General features: G+C 41.7%; 1 protein-coding gene across 12 annotated transcripts in view; it reads left to right on the top strand.

The window, feature by feature from the left end:
- Positions 1–5: 5 nt before the first annotated feature.
- PTPN5 (protein tyrosine phosphatase non-receptor type 5) overlaps positions 6–21,459 on the top strand; it is a 67,598-nt gene continuing 46,144 nt past the window's right edge. For 2 of the 12 annotated variants that reach the window (XR_014010188.1, XM_081202262.1), the window contains exons 1-3: positions 377–515; positions 17,993–18,066; positions 20,583–20,707. The gene's annotated coding sequence lies outside the window, so the exon portion shown is untranslated. Of the gene's footprint in view, positions 128–154; positions 278–363; positions 578–713; positions 788–15,448; positions 15,565–17,992; positions 18,067–20,582; positions 20,708–21,459 lie in introns of those variants that run through there. The other 10 variants (XM_081202267.1, XM_081202265.1, XM_081202268.1 and 7 more) reach the window with 10 other exon arrangements.

The following is a 21,459-nucleotide window of genomic DNA, read 5'->3' as shown; positions in this document are numbered from 1 at the left end:
ACTCAAGCCTGGTCTGCACGAAGAAGAGAGCGCTCCTGTGCATGTGCAGAGAGCCTCCCCCCGCACCGCCGAAAAAACACCGCGAACACCTCCATCCGGGAGACGGAGGCCGGCTTCCTCTGTTGAGGTGAGTCAGGTTTGAAGCTCTGCAGAGAGTGTAGGGGCGTCGGGACGGCGCGCGAAGCGTTTCTGGGAGGCTTTTACCTCACCGGCGGGGAAGAGGGAGAGAGGGAGAGAGAGAGTTGCATTGGCGTGGCCTTCCGCTTGGCGCCGTGAGGTACCGTTTTTTGTTTCAGTGGGGGGCGGGAGACGGCTTGGAATTGTGCCGTGGGGTGGAGCTCTGCAGCGTGGAGTTGGGGTGGGTGGGTTTGCAGACCAGACTGCCTGAGCGACGAAGAGGAGGGGGCCTTTGCAGTGGGTCGAAGGAGAGGGAGAGAGCGCGCACCCACCACACGCACGCACGCGCGCGCAAACATCTCTCTCCCGGCCTTGCCTCTGGTGGTCTCTTCCGCAGCGTGAGTCTCCCGCCTCTCTTCGCTTCCTTTCCATATACCTGAGGCGCGGCGGGATTGAGCAGGTGGGGGCGTGGGGGGGGCAGGGAGAACGCGAGTGTGGGTGCTGCTGTTGCCGTGGGAGGGGGGAAGGAAAGGCGGCTGGGAGAGCGCGCACAGCCCCGCCAGAGCGGTGGGCGGGAAGCCCCTGGAAGGGAAGGGGGGAGGGGAAGACGCCAAGGCAGAGAGTCCAAGGCGCCTGCTTTGCGCGCGCCGGCTGCGGCTCCTGAGGCTAGGTGAGGGCTCTTTCCCGCGCGGGGTTCTTGCGGGTGTTTTTCGCGTGCAGCTGTTGCTCCAGCTCTGCTTTTCGCTTCCGGAGTGGTCCCCCGCCGCCTCCTACCCGCTGGTCAGCGTCGGCGTCCGGGAGAGGAGGTGGCGAGCGGGCGCCAAGCCGCGCGGATGCCGAAGTGGGTGCGCGGTGGCGCGCTCGGCGTGGGCTGAGGAGGGCGATGGATGAACAGTCGCCCCTCCAGGCACACCGGCACTGCCTGGAAACGAAATAGACGCAGGCAGCCCGGCACCAAGCGGTCAATATTAGCGGGGGGGTTTTATTATTATTATTTAGGGTCTGTTTACGTCGCTCCTTAGTGCGCGCGCAAAGCCCACAGTGGCGTCCTGTTGTCCTTCGTGCGTGTGGTTCATACTAAAAAGGAGTAATGCATATGTGTGTGTGTGAAAGATTCCTCCTGTGTTGGTTGGGCAATGTAGGGAGCGCGCTCCAGCTTAGGAAGCGAGGTGCTGTTTGTGTGTTTCAGTTCTAGTCGCTGCACTGAGTAGCTAAAACCTGATCTCCCAATTCCGGACTGCAGTAGAATATTAACAACGGCCAACCGGGCTTCTCCCCCTTTCCCCTTCAATGTTCTCCTGGGATAACACTTGACTAAAGCCGACCTGATGAGACAACCCGGAGTCGCAATGGTAGCCCATCACTTTCTGACCAGGCTAGATGCTGAGAAAACCCTACTGGGTCGGTAGCGCGCAGGTAGTGGAAAGCCCATTGATTCTGAGTGCTGTTTGCTTGCGACCTTTGTGGAAAGGCTGGATGGCTGGAGGGGGGCGGGAGGAGGCAGCTGCGGCTGGTGCAAAGTGAATAGGTGCTAAGTGAAGATGGGACTTTTTTTTTTTGTTGTTAGCCAACAGGCAAAATTATTATAGTGTTTCTGATTAAATCGCCTAAGTTTCATATTAGAGGAAAACCAGCAACGTGATCCTATTTCCCCAACTTTTCATTTTAATCTATCTAATTAAAACGTTCCAAAGTTAGGCACACATTTATTTATGGCTGAAGAAGACCTGGGTTTTTGGAATAGGTATTAGACATTAAAAGCCTGCCAGCTGGTTTTTTTCTTGAGGGGTTGATAACTTGCTGCTTTGGATTTTTAATTTTTAAATCTGTTTTGTTATGTTTCTGCTACTCCCGTAAAGCTTTTTTTTTATTGTATAAGAAGGTGTGTGTGTGTGTGTGTGTGTGTGTGTGTGTATATTAGAGTCAAATCCAGATACAGGCGTCTCATAGGTCTCTGAGGGATGCATGCAGAACTCCAGTAGAATTTCACCTTGTTAATTAAAAGTCAGCACTTTTTTTAAAAAAAATGCTGCTTGTTGCTTGTCTTTGGCATCTCATGATCTAGAGAAGTGCAACTCCAGTAGAAGCAATGGGGACAAAAAGCAGCCTTTTTGTAATGTCCTTTGTACGTGTTAAAGGAAAGGTGTTGTCAAAAAAGGAGAGCTTCTCCCTTGTCTGGTACCTGTTGTGAGAGATCAAGGCTTGCAGTTGGTCTAAGAGGTTTTCTATTAGACCACTAAAACAAATAACTTGCAAGTGAGAGCCTGTTTGAACCCAGATGCTTTGGAAAGGGTGACTTGCCTGCATGTCTGAAGACAGGGGTCCTATCCAAGTGAACAGTATGATATATATATATATATATATATATATATATATATATATATGGCAAAGGGCTGCAATTCTGGGCCCACCTCAAACTGGTTGCAAGAAATATGCATCTGTGAATATGGTGGAAATGGAAGGCGAGTGAGACCTTAATTAACCTTAATTAGTTTGATATGCTTTTCCATTATTGTCTACTTTTGTATATTATCTGCCTGTCTGTTACGTGGTTCCAGTATTCCAGACAATCCTTGAAGGCAGTCCCCACATCTTGAGAGATCTTGTTCGATGGGGGTGGGGAGAAGGCAGAGGAAAGGGAAAGCATCTGCTGAAATATGTGCAGTGCTAGGTTTATTGGTTGATTATGGGTTTTTTTTTAAATGTGGAATTGTTTTTGGTAATTAAGATGTTTAAGCCTCATCCATTATGTTTTTGTAATAGGAGCTGCAATATGGACATAGTTCTTGATGGAACAGGGAAGTCTGGTAGCCTTTTGTTTTATACAGCAATCACATATGTTCTTGTGAGAGGCTAAAAATTTGGTCGTTAAAAAACCCCTACTTTCATCAGAACCATATTTACTCTGATGGCAATCCTATATTAATCTGTTATGGTTATTTTTTCAGAGCCATGTAGGCTTTTATGAGACAATTGTATACTGTATAATGAGCAAATATTCTTTTTTAAAAAAAAAATCCTTGAAGTGAGACTATTTCCTGGCTTTACGTTTTGCCATACCATAGTATACTTCTCAAGCTCAGTCTAAGCATTAATGTTAATCTGTGGAAGTTGCTTGAAATGTAGCCATACCTTAGAGCTTGAACGCCTTGCAAGTCAAATGTTTTGGCTCCGAACGCCGCTAACCCAGAAGTGAGTGTTCTAGTTTGTGAACGTTCTTTGGAACCTGAACGTCTGATGCGGCTTTCGAGCTTCCTGCAGCCAATCAGAAGCCATGCCTTGGTTTCTGAACATTTTGGAAGTCGAATGGATTCCATTTGACTTCCGAGGTACCACTGCACTTCCTTTGTGGTGATGTATTCCCGCCTCCACCATACTGTGTTGCACTCCCACATTCCAGGTGATTTTTCTACCTAGTCCAGGTAACTTCTGTGGCAGTAGGAACATAAGAAGAGCAGGTCAACATCACTTCTTGTCCAGCACCCCACTCTGAGTGGCTGCTCCCCCCAAGCACAACACTACTCTCCCCACTTGTGATTCCCAGCAATGGTCATTCAGAGGCATATACTGCCTCCAACAATAGTGGTAGAACGTAGCCATCATGTCAACTGGGATAGGTCATTCGGTAGAGGATGAGACTCTTAATCTCAGGGTTGTGGGTTCAAGCCCCACATTGGGCAAATGTTTCCTGCATTGCAGGGGTTTGGACTAGATGACCCTTGAGGTCACTTCCAGTTCTACGGTTCCATGATTCTATATGGCTAGTAGTCACTGTTAGCATTTTTTTTGCCATAAATTTGTCTAATTTTCTTTTAAGGCCACCCAGTGTGGCTTGTTCTGGCAGTGGCTACAAAAATAATGTGGGTGGCAGCACTACATGTTGGTGTAATAACAGGTGTAAAGCGCCACTTGAAAAGATAGCCTTACACTGAGTTCTGCTTAGATCAGTATTGATACTCTTGTTGATAGTAATAGTCAAAAATCTCAAGCACAGAAGCATTTCCCAGCCTTGCTACTTAAAAATCCTTTTGAAGATTCCAGGGATTATATGGGCCTTTGGTCTGATCCAACAGGACTTTTATGAGCATGATAATTGTATCCCAGCAATGATATTGGCCACCCCCAGTTTGGGGGAAACTACACTGTATCTGCTCCTGAGGAATATGGAACTGCAGGGACTCCACTACAGCAATAGTCTCCCAGATTGGGAATGGCTGAGCTAAGTACAATTATCATTGCATAGTACACCATGTCATTTCTTTACTTTCTCACTGCTTAGACTGCCAATGGCAGAAACTTGCTGCCTTGGACTAGTCAACCTGCTTGCTTGCCTTTCAACCCTTCCACTGCAATTTATTTTCCTCTTTCATCTTGCGCTTACCGGTGGATGTACCCAATCCTGACACAATACTGGCCTTGAATGCCCAAGTGTTCTATACTGCAAATAAGTACAGATTCTCTGGTGAGTCTGGCTTAGATGGCAGATTCATGTTTCTGGTGTCCACTTCTAAAAAACAATCAGATATGCACCTAAAGCCATTAGAAAAATCTTTATGTCCATAAAGCTGCTGAGACCAGAAGCTCTAGGATTCCATGCAGAGGAAGGAGGAGACACCAAATCTAGATTTTTCACTAAGAAGCTCAAAGGTCTGATAATAGGTTTGCATAAAATTCCATAAAAGCACCTGATGTGAAGAACTCATAGTCTACTCTATAAAGAGACTTGGAGAACTTGGACTAACATTTTAGTAAGTAATTTTGTGCCTTACTGTTATTTGTCATTAATGGTCACCCTTCATTCCATGATGGGGTCCCATGATGAAGTATAAATGACAAAAACTAAAGAACACTATCAATGTTAAATTAAATAAGATTAAAAACACAGCTTCCAGCCATTAAAACAGTTCAGCAGCGAGCCATAAAAATAACCATGCCTTTGCTTACACTCCTTCCAATGCCCGTGAAAAGATACTGTAAACAGTGACGCAGAGATCAAAGCATTGTACTGCATTAGCAGATGCACCCCCACACCTGGCCACTGCCACATAAACCCATTATGCAGAAGCAGGAAGTGTATTTTTAAGAAACTGGTATGGTGGTTATTTTCACTTTTCCAAGTTGGGATCAAGTAGTAGTGGTTCCATGTGCTGCCTTATGGTATTTTCACTATTACTTCCCAAATCTGAACCCTGCCTGTGTGTAATTCCAGAAGAGTATTTCACCTTCTGCATGTTAGTGGTTGATAATTTGGCAGCCACAGTAAGGTGTAGCACAATTCCCCACCACCACCATTTAGTAAGTGGGCTCTCTCTGTCACTGAGTAAAGTACATTGGCACACTATAACACTTGCCAATAAGCGCTCTAGTATTGTGCTTTCTCCTCCATATGTTTTCAGGTGGAAAGTGGGGGTTGGGTGGGGAGGGAGCAGAGAAACAATTGATGCCAAATCTGCATCTGTGTTAGACTCAAAATTCTGCTTGCCAAAATTGCAGCCGAGTTCCTTAAATAACAAAATTAGCTTTTCTAATTCCCGTTGACTTTTTCTAACCTCCACAGACTTTTGCATAAAAGGCACAAGCGTGAGCATTTATTCTTTTTAACACAAGGGGAATCCCAGGCAATAGGAAGTCTTGATTCATATATTTAAGCAATTTTACTCCACACACTTGCAGTTCAGAACTACAGTACAGAGAAAATGCATTACATGCTATCAGCACAGTTGATACAATACAAGCAGAGACTTATTATGTAGCAGCTACCTACAGCTTAGTATATTGGGAAATGTGTTATATAGTTGTGCTATTAAATTCCCATCTCAAGAGCTGTATGCTATACATTACTATGAAGAATGAAATTAAGGAATTAACTGCCCTCACATAGACTGACTGCATATGTCTTGCAGCCTCAACAAAGGAGTAAAATTTCTTGATACCCTAAATGTCTGTGCCCTAGAGCAGTTGGTCATGTAACAGACTAGAGAGATGGCAACTCTGGGCCCTAATCTTTAAGTAGCACCCAAGACCTGGTGCAATATGCAAGTGTTACTGAAACAATTGGGAGCAGTGACCATAATGCTATTAAATTAAATCTACAGTGGTACCTCTGGTTACGAACTTAATTTGTTCTGGAGGTCTCTTCTTAACCTGAAACCGTGCTTAACTTGAGATACCACTTTAGCTAATGGGGCCCTCCTGCTGCCGCCGCACGATTTCTGTTCTCATCCTGGGGCAAAGTTCTTAACCTGAGGTACTACTTCCGGGTTAGTGGAGTCTGTAACCCAAAGTGTTTGTAACCCAAGGTGTTTGTAACCCGAGGTACCACTGTACATTTAAATGTACCTTTTAATCACCAATCGCCAAGTAAATCCAACATGGTAGCTTGTGATATCAAAAGAGGAAACTGTCCAGAAATGAAGGGATTGGGGGGGTTATTTAAAAAGGTGAAAGGCAAAGCCGAGAGGGTCAAATGAAACCAAAACATCTTCACTGAGCTATGACTCCAAGGTCTCATTCCTTGCCAGGCTTTGCCAGTTCAGACCCCATGAGTGTGTATGCAACATTATTATTTTTTAAAAAATTTCCCCAACGTGCATCACTTTACACTTGTTTATATTGAATTGCATTTGCCATTTTACCACCCATTCACTCAGTTTGGAGAGGTTATTTTGGAGCTCTTCACAACCTTTTTGTTTTAACCACCTTGAATAATTTAGTATCATCAGCACACATGGCCATTTCACAGCTCAGTCCTAACTCTAGATCATTTATGAACAAGTTACAAAGCACATCCAGCAGGGACTTCACTTTCTCTATTCCTCCATTGGGAGAACTGTCCATTTATTCCAGTTCTTCTTGTTAACCAGTTCCTGACCCACAAGAGGAACTCTCCTCTTATTCCCTGACAGCCAAGCTTACTCAGGAGTCTTTGTATACCATCCCTGTATAACTGTACGTATGGAAGCCAGACAGCTGTGGCCATTCATGCTACTAGTTTCTAAACCTAAACACACCAGTGAATAAGCCCCATTGATCATAGTGGAATTTACTTCCAAGTGAACATGTGTAGGATTAGTTATGGCTATTAATCTTTAATGTGTAATGCATTCCTAAATCTTATGAATAAATATGAGAAATGCAGAGTTTTAAAACATTTTCAACATGTTGTTGATGATTTGACGTACAATTACTTTGGGGAATTTTCCCCCTCACCATTTTTTATTAACCCTGCTCCCATTCCAGACCCGTTTTGGAGAGGGAGGGGAGTTCTACCTTACAATGCATACTATGTAAGTCTACTCAGAAATAAAACCCATTTAGTTCAATCAAACATACACATATCTAGGAGTATAGGATTGCAGTCTGAATCCATGTCTGATAAATGGCACTTCTTTTAAAATATCACATGTTTCTCTACTTCTACACTGAGCTAAATATGAAGCATCTAAGGACTGACTTGTTTTTCTGTTACCTTTGCTAGCTGTTATTGGCTTCACTAATACAAGTGATACAGTGCTTCTGTATTGGCCAGAATTCAACTAGCCCTGCGCTGCACTAGTGGAAGCTTATGCAAGGACTACCATTGGGGGTTTTCCCCTTCCCACCCCATGGTCTCTGTACACTTCCCCCAAATCCACCCGGGGTGTGTGTGTGAGAGAAGAACCTCCAGAGCAGCACAGATAGGAAGGAGAATGGGAATCACTTTGTGTGGCAAGCTGAAATCTTGTCCTGATAGACCAGTGATGTTGAACTTGAATTCCTCCATAAGGTCCCAATGGATGGCTTCTGTTCTGAAGAATAAAAATGATGAGGCAGAGTTTATGTTAATATTTGAATTTTGATAAGTCGTTAAAAATAAAAACCTTTTTTTTTTTTTAGTTTGTACAACCTCTACAACTTCTGTAAAACTTAAGGTGACCCATTCTTTCCACTGTATAATAGAAATCTACTTTTTCCAGCAAATTAACACTTTGAAAGCTTTTTAGTGGTAAAGCACCCCAGGCAAGTGCATTGCTAGGCAATTATAATATGCTACCACTGATATATAAAAGGTGCAAGGCTGCAGACCAAAATGGCTTTTAGCACCAGAGGGGGGAAAACACTGTAATTGCCTTAAAATGCAGTGCCTGGAGTGTCTAGCTTCCATTATGAACTGGAATTCATGCATTTTACATGTGTGCACATGCACACCACAGAGAGAGCTACCTGAGAAAAAGCAATTTGTGAGTGTGTGTCATCACATAAATAAATGGCACCAATAAACCAACAGAACGTTTAAAAGTAATAGATATAATTTGCATGTATATGCTTGCAAAGCTGTGCATCTGAAATTTAGGGTGGTTCCCACCCCCACCCCATCCCTTTAGCATGTGAAAGTTTTTGAGAAATGCTGTGGAGTCCCTAAGACAGTTGGATGGTGCCTTGTATGCCGCCTCCTGGCAACTCCTGCAGCCAAGCTGGTGCCAAACATATTGCTTTGCTCTGCGAGGCTGAGAGTGGGGGTCTTGTCATCTGGGCAGCCCAGGACCTTCATGCAAACTGCCTAGGCTTGTGCCCTGAGGAGGTCACTTCAGTGCTGTTAATGCATCAGTTTGACTTCACCCCCAGAGGCAACTTCCATTGTCTCTCGAGGCAAATAAATGCAAGCTATCAGTGCAAGCTTTTCTATTTGCCAAGTGGAACAAACCCCCTTTCCTCCCTCTGAATGCTGTTCTGGGGGTTCTCTTGTGCCCCTCAGAGCTGATTGAGGGGTACAGGGGAAGGAGGGGAGGAAATCTGGCTCTATATGTGGGGTAGCATTTCCTTGCCACTAGCCTCCTACATCACTGGGCTTGGGGTGACATTCCAAGACCAGATACCATTTTGTTGAGACTGCGTCATGAAACAGGCAAGCTTATGTACTGTTTGTCACCTGGAATACATTAAACATTCCCAACCCTTTGTGTGATCAGATGCAGCATGCAGGTTTCAAAGATTTCTCTTGCAATCACACCTAGACCCTTGGCACTGAAAAAAGCTGCAGTTCTCCAGATTGTTGCATTTTAGTAAGCCTGGAGGCGTATAGAATGCTCAGTGACTTAGAAAGAGAACAAAAACAGCGGCCTAGCAGAATTAGGTAAATTTTTGAAAATATTTTCTGTTCATATATTGGTTGACTCTGCAGAGTTTACTGCAAACACAAGCAACTTCTTCTTCTTTATTGAATTTATATACCGCCCTATACCCAGAGGTCTCAGGGCAGTTCACAGAAGAAAATCAAAATATATAACCACAGAATACACAGTCAAAACAAAAACCCACCACATTTTGAAAGGGCATAGGATATCAGTCAAATCAACCAAAGGTCTGGTTAAAAAGGAATTTTTTTGCCTGGCACCTAAAGGTGTATCATGAAGGCACCAGGTGAACTTCCCTGGGGAGAGCATTCCACAGATGGGGAGCCACTTCAGAGAAGGCCCGTTCCCATGTTGCTACCTTCTGGACCTTTCGAGGAGGAGGCACACGAAGAAGGGCCTCAGAAGATGATCTCAGGGACCGGGTAGGTTCATATGGAAAGAGGTGGTCCTTGAGGTATTGCAGTCCTGAGTCATTTAAGGCTTTATAGGTCAAAACCAGCACTTAGAATTAATAGTGAGCTAGTAGTTATGGCTGAATGTACTGGACATTTTTGCCTGCATAGGTAGCTGTTGCAGAAGAATAACCCTGAGTCAGTAACTATAGGCACACTTGGCTATGTAAACAAGCTGTTTAATATATTTTTGGGGTTCCATTTGTAAATTCTCTTTAAATATTTTGTGATGTGGCAGGGATCTGGTGCATAGTGTAAAATTCACTATGTTGTGCAAAAAGATGTGGGACTCTGGCTTGGGTGCTGTGCCTTTAAAAGCTGTGCAACAGGTCAGCATTCAGCACAGATGCTACATTTCCCTAGTGTGAACATGTAGTGAAGAGGAAATCTTTACATGTTGAATTTCTGCCTATTAAGAAGCTTCAAGTACAGGCAGATGCTCTGGATGCAAATAACCACTATTCCTAAGAAATGTAAAAATTCTGATCTCCAGCTATGAAGTGTGTGCCTGGCCTAATTTGGACACAGGAGAACACACTGATAAAATTCTAATTTCCTAGAGAGAGAACTTGGTGCTTTTCAAACAATAGATCATCTGATATTTTACATAGCAGCCAGACACATTCTAGGACAAGGCTGGCACACCCAGGGAACATCTAGAGTTTCTGGAAATTAGTACCCTTACTTTTTGCCTGCTGCGTCTGAAAATGCTAACTGTAATTTGGAGGAGCCAAAAGCAATCCATCTTTCTCTGTTGCATACTGCCAGCCAGAGTGAGCTTTAAAACAGGAGCATTTAGGATTAAATCATACTGAGGGCCAGACTAGAAAGAACTGTTAATTTCACATGGAATGGGGCGAGGAAGCTTAACTCTTTCTCTTCCTGATATGGCCCCAACAAGAATCCCTTCATAGAAGCTGCTATTTGCATCTCGAGGGAAGCTCCCATTGGTGCCAGTAGAGGCCTCTCTGGAAATGCAAATAGCAGCTGCAAATAGAATGAAACTTCAAATCCCCCCTGCCCTGGTCCTGAGGCTGCTGCTCTGCCTTCTCTGTGGCTACTATCAAAAAGTACTGAATCTGCTCATCAACTGAATTCATTTGCCAGGTCCAGAGCTGCATGGGCTGCTGCAGCCTTAAGGGAAAATTCTGCAAGACTGAGCATAGCCCCCTCCCCAACAAGAGCTTAAGGTGGTTTGGAAGAGGGATTGCGATTGCTGCCCATGGTGTACACACTTCTCCCGCTAGGACCCTGGTAAACACTGTAAGGTACCCTGATGTATTATAGCATCTTTAGAAGGATCAGACCACTGAGAGGTTAATTACATGAGAGCAGGAATGAAAGACCATGCGGTTTATCCGCTGAAAGCTAAACGGGACCTTAAACTACAGTGACATTGCAAAATTCCAGTAAGGAAATTATTTTGAGAAAACATGTTGACATTTATTTTTCACCCCTGTTAGAGGCATATGTTGTTGATTTTCAAGTATGGGAAGCCGGCAAACAGGACCTAAGTACAGCAGCATCACCCTCACTCTTCATGATTCTCAGCCGCTATACACAGGTCTCCAGCCTTGAATAGTAGTAGAACATGTTGCTGTATGGTACTCTATGTGGAGTCTTTGTTTTGAGTACCAAGGCTGAGGTGTCCTCAGATCCATTCCTGGTTATCCCCAAGTTTTCTTTATTTCAGCAATCTAATTTATATTAGGGGAGTTGCTATTGTTCAACTACTTAGAGGTTTGTTTGTTTTTACAATCAAACAATATATAAATATTGTTCAATAAATAAAAATAAACAATTGACTCTTTTGTTGTGACTAGATCCCATTCCATAGTTTCCATCAGAACTTGCTCATGACTGAATTTTGCCCTTTGTGCAGAACTGTTCCCTTATTAATATATTTTTATTATATTCCAAGTGGTCAGTCTTACTTTTGAAAACAGCTGAGTACAAGTTATTTTTAAAAGGTATGGAAGCTCTAATGCACATACTAGGTTCCCTCCACCAAAGAGGTTTCGCTTTTCAATGAACAGAGCCCACTTGCTTGTGTATTCCTTTGTACAGCTCCTTTCACTGAAATAATAAATGAAGGTGTCCATGTATTCTACTATTGCATACTGTATCAACAATGCAGACTATGGGCAGTCTGGATTGGGATAGTATGGTGGCAGAAATGATTGCAAAAAAGATCATAAAGATGCCAACAGATATTTGCATTTACTGTCTTGAGTATCTGTGAGTATAGTGTAATATGGTGTGTGTTAATGAATTTTTTAAAATAGAAGCTGACTTTAAACTGGGAAACATTAGCCCCCACCCAAAAAAAAGAAACCACAGTCACGACTTGCCAGGTAAAAAACCCACCCTCTATCAAATAGTAAGGAACTTCTGGTGTGAATCATATCCTTTTGAAGTATGATTTCTAGGTGATTGAAGTCATATGGGTTGATTGATAGTTGAGTTATATAAATGTAGGTTCCTGCCCCACACCCTAATTTAAGTACACAATGGGTATCAATATTTTTTTTAACCTATTAAGCTCTCTTCCATACAGTAACTAACAAAAGCCACCAAACATCTTAAAAATAGTGTTGTTATCCTGATTTTGGTGGACCACAGAGGTTGCTGATTTTGGTCGACCATCTGCCAGGTTTGTAAGACAAGCCCTCTTGAATTCTTGGTTGGAGTCCAATATAGTGCTAAGTAAGCATTCCTCAGTGCAAGAATTTCTGCTCATTCAATAAAACATTCTCCCCCTGTGTACCCCCTAAATATGTTCTAGGGGTTACTCCGACCCCCCAGGGACAGATTTGGGGCACAGGAGGAGAAGGGAGGAAAGACCTGTTGCACAGGTAGAAATCCTTGTCCTGACAGGATAGGTTAGTTGAATCCTGCCCCTTCTGCTGGAATTCAGTATCTTTTCATAGTTGAAAAAACAAACAAACCCTGACCAGACAGGCAAACTCTTTGGCTAATGATTGACACTAAGGGATGCATGTCGCCGCCGTAATTAGTGGCCATTGGTTACATATGCACCCTCCAGGTTTAGATGCTGTATGCCTCTTGAAGGCAACTGCTGTGGAGCAACACCATATCCCATTATGTGCTGAAGTATATTTGGAATCTTTTAGAGTTATGCTCTGGGTTAAGAGAGAGAATGAATGGAAATCTTTTTCCATAATCTTTATCAATGCCGATTTTCATGTTGCCTTTTATGAAACCATCACTGCCTCCCAGTGGTACAAGCTAGCATCAGATATGAAATAAAAGAGAGTTTGTGAGTGCAGGAGCTGATGAAGTATGTGTAGCCAATTTTATCTGTTATTGTGTTTGATATTGGTATGCTGAGTTTTGTTGGACTGTTAAGACTGTGATGGTGTTTTGGACAGCAAGAAGCACAGTGAGAAACAGTATATATATATAACCCCAGCTGAAGGATAAGATGATGCAATATTGAATACAGTCGTACCTTGGTTCTCAAACGGAATCCATTCTGGAGGTCCGTTAGACTTCCGAAAACATTCAAAAACCAAGGTGCAGCTTCTGATTGGCTGCAGGAGCCACGGAAGCATCGTCAGACATTCAAGTTCCAAAGAACGTTTGCAAACCGGAACACTCACTTCCAGGTTTGCAGCGTTCAGGAGCCAAAATGTTCAAGTCGCAAGGCGTTTGACAACCAAGATACAACTGTATTCAAGCTATTTTTTAAAAATACTATCTGGAAGAGAGACTTTATAATGGAGACATCTCCCCCCCACCCCACCCTGTTTGTGCCCATGATGGCGCATTGGGCTACACCTGGCTGAAACTAAGCAGACTTGGGTCTATATGTCACCTTGGGTTCCATGATGGAAGAATGGTGGAATCCAAATGTAGGGTGGGATGGTCATCATCATCATCATGAAGCTGGAACTTCTGTGTTAAAATCAGCTAGCTTAATAAATAAGTACTTGAGAAAGTTTATGCATCTGACTATGTCTGCATTAAAGGGGATGCAGGTGGCGCTGTGGGTAAAACCTCAGCGCCTAGGACTTGCCGATTGCATGGTCGGCAGTTCAAATCCCTGCGGCGGGGTGCACTCCCACCGTTCGGTCCCAGCGCCTGCCAACCTAGCAGTTCGAAAGCACCTGTGGGTGCAAGTAGATAAATAGGGAACGCTTACCAGCGGGAAGGTAAACGGCGTTCCGTGTGCTGTGCTGGCTCGCCAGATGCAGCTTGTCACCTATAGAGTGAGATGAGCGCATAACCCTAGAGTCTGGCAAGACTGGCCCGTACGGGCAGAGGTACCTTTACCTTTTTATGTCTGCATTAATGTGTCAAAGCAATTCTACCCGTAGGCAAGTAAGTGTTCAGATTTGTGACTCCTTTTTGTCTCTGCTGTCACAGGAAACCTTTATAGGAAGAGTAGCAGGATCCCATATTAGCAGGATCCCATGATCCAAGGTAGCTACAAACTATAATAATAATAATAATAATAATAATAATAATAATAATAATAATAATAATAATAATAATAATAATAAATTAGACCTGTCAGTAGCTCTTTTTGTTGAGTGTATTGTTTGTATGTTGTGTTTGTAGGTGAAATATTCATAAAGAATCACTGAGAGTTAATATCTGGTTCTTTTATCTGTTGTCTTCATAATTTTGCAGGTAATTAGTAGGCAGCTACATGGTATATGCCAACTATGGACTGAGTAGTATAATAGATGAATGAAAGTATCAGTCCTTATACAACATATAGCCAAACGTTTAAATGACAGAGAAGTCCTCCAGCGGTTCCCTCTTGGAAGAAGATATGAAACTACATTTCTGTGATGTGGAATTGCTCCGTTGCTAGCTCAGCTAGACAGCTAGGTGCTTGAGCAGAATGGGACATTTCTTCTCAGGGTCTAATAATGCATGGATGACCAGCACATCCACCCAAAGAAGCTTTCCCTGATGTCCTGCCCCCTCCTGAAATCAGGTTTGCACTAAACCTATTGTAGACAACAGAATGCATTTTTCAACACTAATTATGTCATGGGAATGATTTGGGAACCCCCAGGGGATGTACTCTGTCGCTTGAAATATCCCCAGATTCACCCTCCCGACTTCTTTCCCTGATCACAGCATTCAGCACTCTGCTGCATGGCCACATTCTAACCTTTCCCTGGGTAGCATTTGCATGGTGAATATGATATGTGATGCTAATGATGTAGCTGCAGCATTCTCTATTTCCTGTTATTGTGATGTTTTTTAAAAATGTGCAGCCAGAGTCTCAGAAGTCTCCTCAAGTCCATTTCTGTATCTGTGGAGGAGCTGGGTCACACATTAGGTTGTATGAGCAAATACGTTCTCAGGGATGGTAATGCGAAGAAAATTCTATAACATCTGATTCAGCCCACACTTTCCTGTCTCACACCTTAATGTGTGCCAGTTGGAAATTGCTGTTAGATTGGTTCTGAGTCTTCTTTGTGAAAGAATCTATATTAATGGACTTCTTAGAAATTGGTCTACATTTTGTATTAGAAAATGATTGCAAGTGCTTTCTTAAATTGTGTTTTGAAGGAATAATTGATACATAATCACATTTGATGATGAGTCTCCTTTTTATTTATTTATTTTTTGCCAGGATGATAGGCTACTTAAAAATATAACAGCCCTGCAGGATCAAGTGAAGAGTTCATCTAGTCTAGCAGTCTCTTCCTAACATTGGCCAGCTGCATGCTTCTGGAAGGCCCGCCAGGAGGCTAAATTTTGCAAGAAAACAACGTGGTGGTGTGACCACTTTTCTGAAAGATGCTGTCTTGAATATTGCCTCTGGTCATAGTGAACTGCTGTCCCATAGAGATCCAGTTCTTGCACTTGGATAAAATCAACACTTATATGATTTGAGGGTAGCTACATTATTGGGTTTAATTCTGTAGATACATTTTATTATTCATGTAGATTATGCACGTGTGTGACTCCTAGGATGAATCAGAGCACATAGTAATAAATATCTCTGCTTAAGATTGTTTCTTGAAAGTCTTAACAGCTCTCACTTCATGATACTGGATTCTTAAATGCAATTGGCACTATCCACCCACCTTCATTTCTGTGAAAGGTTCCCCTACCCCGCAAAATTGTTGCCTCTTTTGTTAAGAAGTGTGGAGAAAGGATTCCTGGTAGAGTTGCTCTGATGTATAAAATGGCTTTTCTTTGTCCATATGTAGTATTAGTAAACATCCTCTGTCCAAAACTTACTCTGAATGAAGTTGAAGTCCTTACATGTACAAGATATTTCAAAAGTGCAACTGGTTTCCTCATATATTCAGTCACACTTGAACTTCGGAAATATTTGATCTTTCTGTAAAGGCTACATAAAAATATGCCTTGCCCTATTTTTCATGGAGCAGCATATTTGCAGTGAATAGTTTTGTATAGTTGGAGTGGCCATGTGTTTTAGGCAATGGTTTGCAGTCGTGCCAGGGGAGCCACTGCAGCAAAAGTGAGGGACAATTCTCTGAAGTGTGCTATGTTGATCCCTGGGGCAAGTAAGATGAGCCTTCTCTAGATTTTTGCTTCTGTCTTTAGAACCAAGTATGCTGCAGAGCAGTTTTCAAGAAACCTAATTGTTTGACCAAAGCATAATTAGAAGTTCATGGTGGAAATATTGACTCAGACATAAAAATATTGATTGCATATGTTATGTGATTAATTAAGGGATCTGTGGAGAACAGACTTCTCATTCATGGATTATTGCTCTAGAAGTACACCAGCAATTTTGCAAATGGACCATCTCTTTTCATTTTTGTCCCTTCCGTTGTCTCTATACCCACCCCACCCACCCCATTACTGTACAGAAGCATTTTGATTCAGCTAAATGTGAGGTTCAATTTTAACACTTACTTGCTTACTTAGTCAAACCCTTATTAGACATTAAAAATATAGACCATCATAAAACATCCATTTATACACAACTCTCTCAGTTTGCAACTAATAATTATATCTCTAGTTTCCTCCTCTTTCACCCTTGGCCACTCCTTTAGTTTATCTAGTTTGTTATTGTTGGACTCCTTTCCATGCAATTTATTGTGTAGATAATTAAATATGGAAATGAAATACTGAGACAATTTAGATTCTGCAGTTGATGGGACAGCTGCTTGTTCTCCAGCTTTCAGACCTCCATGTACTCTCAACTAAAACACTTTGTTATTTTTGTTTTGAATTGAGTCAGTTGGGACCATTTTTGGGTGGCATCTTTTTGTTTCTTTTTGGCCAGAACTAGGTGATATTTTCTTTTTTCATCAAAGTAGGAAGGTTCTAGTTTGGTACGGTTATCTTTGGAAATTTGGCACAATTTTTTTTTTTAAGTTGAAGACATTCATCGTCGAACCATGGACTAGTTCTGTTTTTAAGTACCCTGACTTTTGGTGGAGTGTTAAGCTCTTCAGACATTTTGAAGATTTCACTATATACTTCCAGAATTTCAGTACAAGAATTGATGTTCTTTAGATTAAAGAGTAAAGGTAAAGGGACCCCTGACATCGGGTTCCTAAAAACAACTAAGTTTTTGCCCCACTGCTAGAATCATTTCCTGGGATGATTTTAGATTTTAGTTTGCTCATGTTGACAAAAATTTGTGTTGTTACGATTAGTTATTTCTAAATCAAAGCTTAAATTTATAGACATCAGCCATGGTTGGTGATTGTTTTTGGTGCGCGTCCCAATTCTAAAGTTCACTATCAGATTTACAGTGTCACAAAGAACCAGCATATAGTTGATGACACTACACCCTGGTGGGGGGGTATGTAAATTCCCTGTTTCTATCACCATCTATTGAACCATTCACAATTTGTGAGTTAAAATTATTACACAGCTCAAGCAAGCATATACCTTCCCTATTTATAACCTTGTCTCTAGAGAGTCTTCCTATTTTCATTGAATGTGCGACACCATTGGTGGTATTCCAATTTAATACTCACCCTAGCATTAAATTGCCCACTATCATTAATGAGGTGTTTGGGTTTCAATTTAAAAGTTTAGTTGTGACCAATTCTCAACAGAGATATTACTTGATGGAGCAAGGAGGGATATTGACATTTATAAGCAGCAAAATATCATTTTTGGAAGTTAAAAGTAGAGCTTGTGGAAATGAAGAGATTTTTTTCTGTTTGACTTCAAACCCTAGGGTGTCTTTAAACAGATCACAAAGCATTGCTTTAGGCCGGCCCTTGGAGTTAGGTTTTGATGCAGGGATCGTATAAGATCGTATAACTCCCCAAATGCATTTCTCATTCATACTCCATGAAGAGCACACTTTTTCTTTCTTTCATGCTTTAGGAGAAGGTGGTAGTAACTGATGATTCAGCTGGGAAAATCCTGGAATTGTAGTACATAGAGTGACTGAATGCTTGGTAAGTTTATAGTATCTGCCATTTGCATAGAAAAGGAGCATGAAACTGTTCTCCAAATATGTAACAGGAAGGTCAGCTTTGATCTTGTGTGATTTAGCAGGAAATCTAAGAGGTTTACTACAGGTTTCTATTTGTCGGTTCAGGGGAAATCCCACATATATATTGTAACATGATGTCGATCCTGTGTAAGCGATGTCAGGTATATAAACTAATATCACACATAATCTTCACACAGGATTTGTGTAATTCCTTACAGAAGTAACTTTTATATGAGAATTTTGTAAGTTGTGAAACAAGCTTTTAGTAAGGCCTGCACAGTATAGAGGCTGATTACTCATATTCCTGAATTGGGCCTTTCCTTTTTAACATCACGGCTGCCATGTTGTTTGGATTGCCTTATGACAGCCACCTCTGTAATGACAGATGATGAAAAGAATGCTGTCTGACTTCTACGTAAAGGAAAAGTAAAAATAAAACAAATGATTGTCTTCCTTAGCAAAGAATACAGCAAGGGCAGTACGCCAACAAACTACGCACACTGGATGACTAACAGGGCTCCTACAATATCAGTGTAGGCAGGGAATGTGCTATGTTGCCAAAAAAGCACACCATAGGTGCTTCCGAATGCTTTTAGCCCCTTAATGCCTTTCTCAAAAATCAGATTTTGAGGAGAATGGTGTTCATTCATGCTTGAAAAACAATTTTGATAATAAATCACTTTAAAACTGGTGGCCTTAGATTTAGTCCAGATGAATCTATCTGAAGTCACAGGGCTAATTTGGCTTATATCTACATACAAGGCTGAAGACTGGACTGTACATTGTTGCTTCTTATTAGTTGAACAATTGCTTCTAAAGATAAATAGTTGGGCTTCTGAGCATGTGTTCACTTTTCTTTCACTGATAAAGTATATGTAGTGTATATGTTATTGACTTCAGCAGTTGCTTCTAACAAATGCATAATAATGAAACCATTAAAAATAGCTAGGCATAAGAGGAGCATCCATAGAAAGTTACTTGTTTGATCTCAGAGTATAACTTCTTTCCCCGATGCAAGGGAGATAATTTGTTGTTCTGTTAATAAAAAATATTTGCAAAAAAAAAATTGTTGTTCTGTTATGTGCTTTGTTATACAAATGCATGTTTAGTGGTCTACACAAGTTGTGCTGTAAGTACCTCAGTACTATGTAAATACAGAGTAGAGCCCATGAGTGGGAGGCAGGACACAGCACCTATCCACCACTACATATATTCCAAGTAACTCCCCTGTGTACAGAAATCATGTGATAGAGGTGCCTGTGTGTTGAAGGTCAAAGTCTGCTAACGGAATGGGAAGTGACCATAAGGCCAGGAAAAGCCTGGGACCAACCACAATCGGAAGGGAGTAGAAAAAGATGGTGTTTTAATTTAAATATCAAATCCTGAATTTTGCACATCCACAGATTTCCAATACAAAATATGGCTAGATTTCATATATGGGCAAAATTATTCCAATGCATTGGACTAATGGCTGAAATCACCAATAGTTTTTGTGTTGTCTGCTACTGCTGCAGTTAATTAGGGCTTGTTTTCTATCCTCATTAATTCAGTTTAGAACATGAAATCCCAACTTCTTTCCCCACAAATGTTTAAAAGCAGAGCAGTCTCCCTTTGCTTAATTGAACATTATGATGCTCTGTCTCTGGCTCCAAGTTACCATGTGTGGAAAGCTAAACGAAAGTGTAGCATGAGATAATCTTCCCTGATAAAAATCAAAGGCAGGAAAAACTAAATCTCTAACAACCCATTGTCAGGAAATAGATTGTAAGAGAAACCTGAATGGGTTGTCTTGTATTTATTCCAGAGATTTTGGGGTTCTTACTGGATATGTACAAGGTCTGAGCATTGGAAGTGGCCCTTCTTCCTGCTCAGCAATGTCTGCACAAACAGCTGTGGCTTCCTAGTCCTGCCTAGAGATTCTGACTATTAAAACTGGAATCTTCTTCGTGCAAAGAATGTTCTCTTCCACAGACCCTCGCTACAGTTTTCTACCAAGAGAATGACTTATCTTTCCAAGAAATCTTACAGAGGAAAATATATGATAGAAATTATGGAAGAGACATGGAAATAAAAGACTACACTTTGGAAAAGAGCATAAATTTTAGATGCCACCCACTGACCACTCTCCCCTTTCAGGTCCTTTGAAATAAAATAGTGGTTGCAACACAAGCAGTCGTTGCAGGATACAGTCCACCAATAACGTGGTCCAAAGGCCAATATTTTCCAGTTTGAGTTATCAACATTTGTCTCACTCATATCCACTGCAGTAGCTTTATGCTTTATACAGTTTTACATTATTGTGATAATTTTCCTTAACCTTCTTAAAAACACTTGGTATTAGAACACACGTTGACACCATGAACTGAAATACAACCAACATTAATTAAGTCCCCCCCCAAAAAACCCCCACCCATGGTGCTACTGATGGTATTAAATGTTGCCTCCTTTTTTTTCCTTTTCATTTCTTTCTTTCTAAAGGGTTTTTAAAGCATAAAACATTTGCAAATTCAAGATCAATTGTCCAAGAAAGTATCAGAAGTGTACCAGAGGAACCATTGGGAGAAGTAACCATGTGACTGAGAATTTTTGCTGCTTGTCAAATGGTGAGTGCATTACTGTGGATCTTGACTTTAAAAAAAAAGAAAAAAGAGTGCAAACTTTTCCACTTCACCATAGCGAAAATGTTCTAGAAATATTCTCAGAACATTGCAGTGCATAAGTTAGACGCGTCCTTTACAGCCTGGACATTCTGCAAATAACCACTCCTAGTAACATGCCTCTTTTTAAAGCTCTTGGATATAAACTTTGGGCTGCAGAGATTAATTAATTTTAAAAAATACTGGCAACTTAAAGAAGAAGTTAAAATATTGTTGATGAAAGTTTACTGGAAGCAGCTCTAAAACAACAGTATACTATATCATGAGTTCAGTATCCATATTCACACCTAGAAGGTTATCTCGGTGGATCAAAATTTCAGCACCATGGACAGCATATTTTTGGCAACTGGGGAATTTTTGACTTCCATCCATAGGGGTAAACTACTTCTTTTAAAAGCAGATGATTATGGAAGACTGGGTAGTCTGCAGGTATGCGAGATCTATGCATACCTGAGTAAAGACTATAGTGTTACACCACAAGAGCAGAAGAGTAGTTGGGAGAGAATATGCCCAGCTACTTGGAGATTCCAAGATAAGAGTGATACTTAATTTTCTAAAATGTGGGAGAAGAGACCCATGTGAACTTGTGTTACTTGCCTGGGATCATCCTGAGGGAAACAGGAGTGGGAGTAATAAGAGATAGGATGCTGAGGTAGCCAGGAGAAGGTTTGGTTGGGTGATTCGTGGACAGTGATCCA

Source organism: Podarcis bocagei (assembly GCF_964188305.1).
Source record: "Podarcis bocagei genome assembly, chromosome: 1".
Lineage (NCBI taxonomy): Eukaryota > Metazoa > Chordata > Lepidosauria > Squamata > Lacertidae > Podarcis > Podarcis bocagei.
The sequence above is the reverse complement of the archived record's forward strand: the minus strand, read 5'-3'. Positions and strand labels throughout refer to the sequence as shown.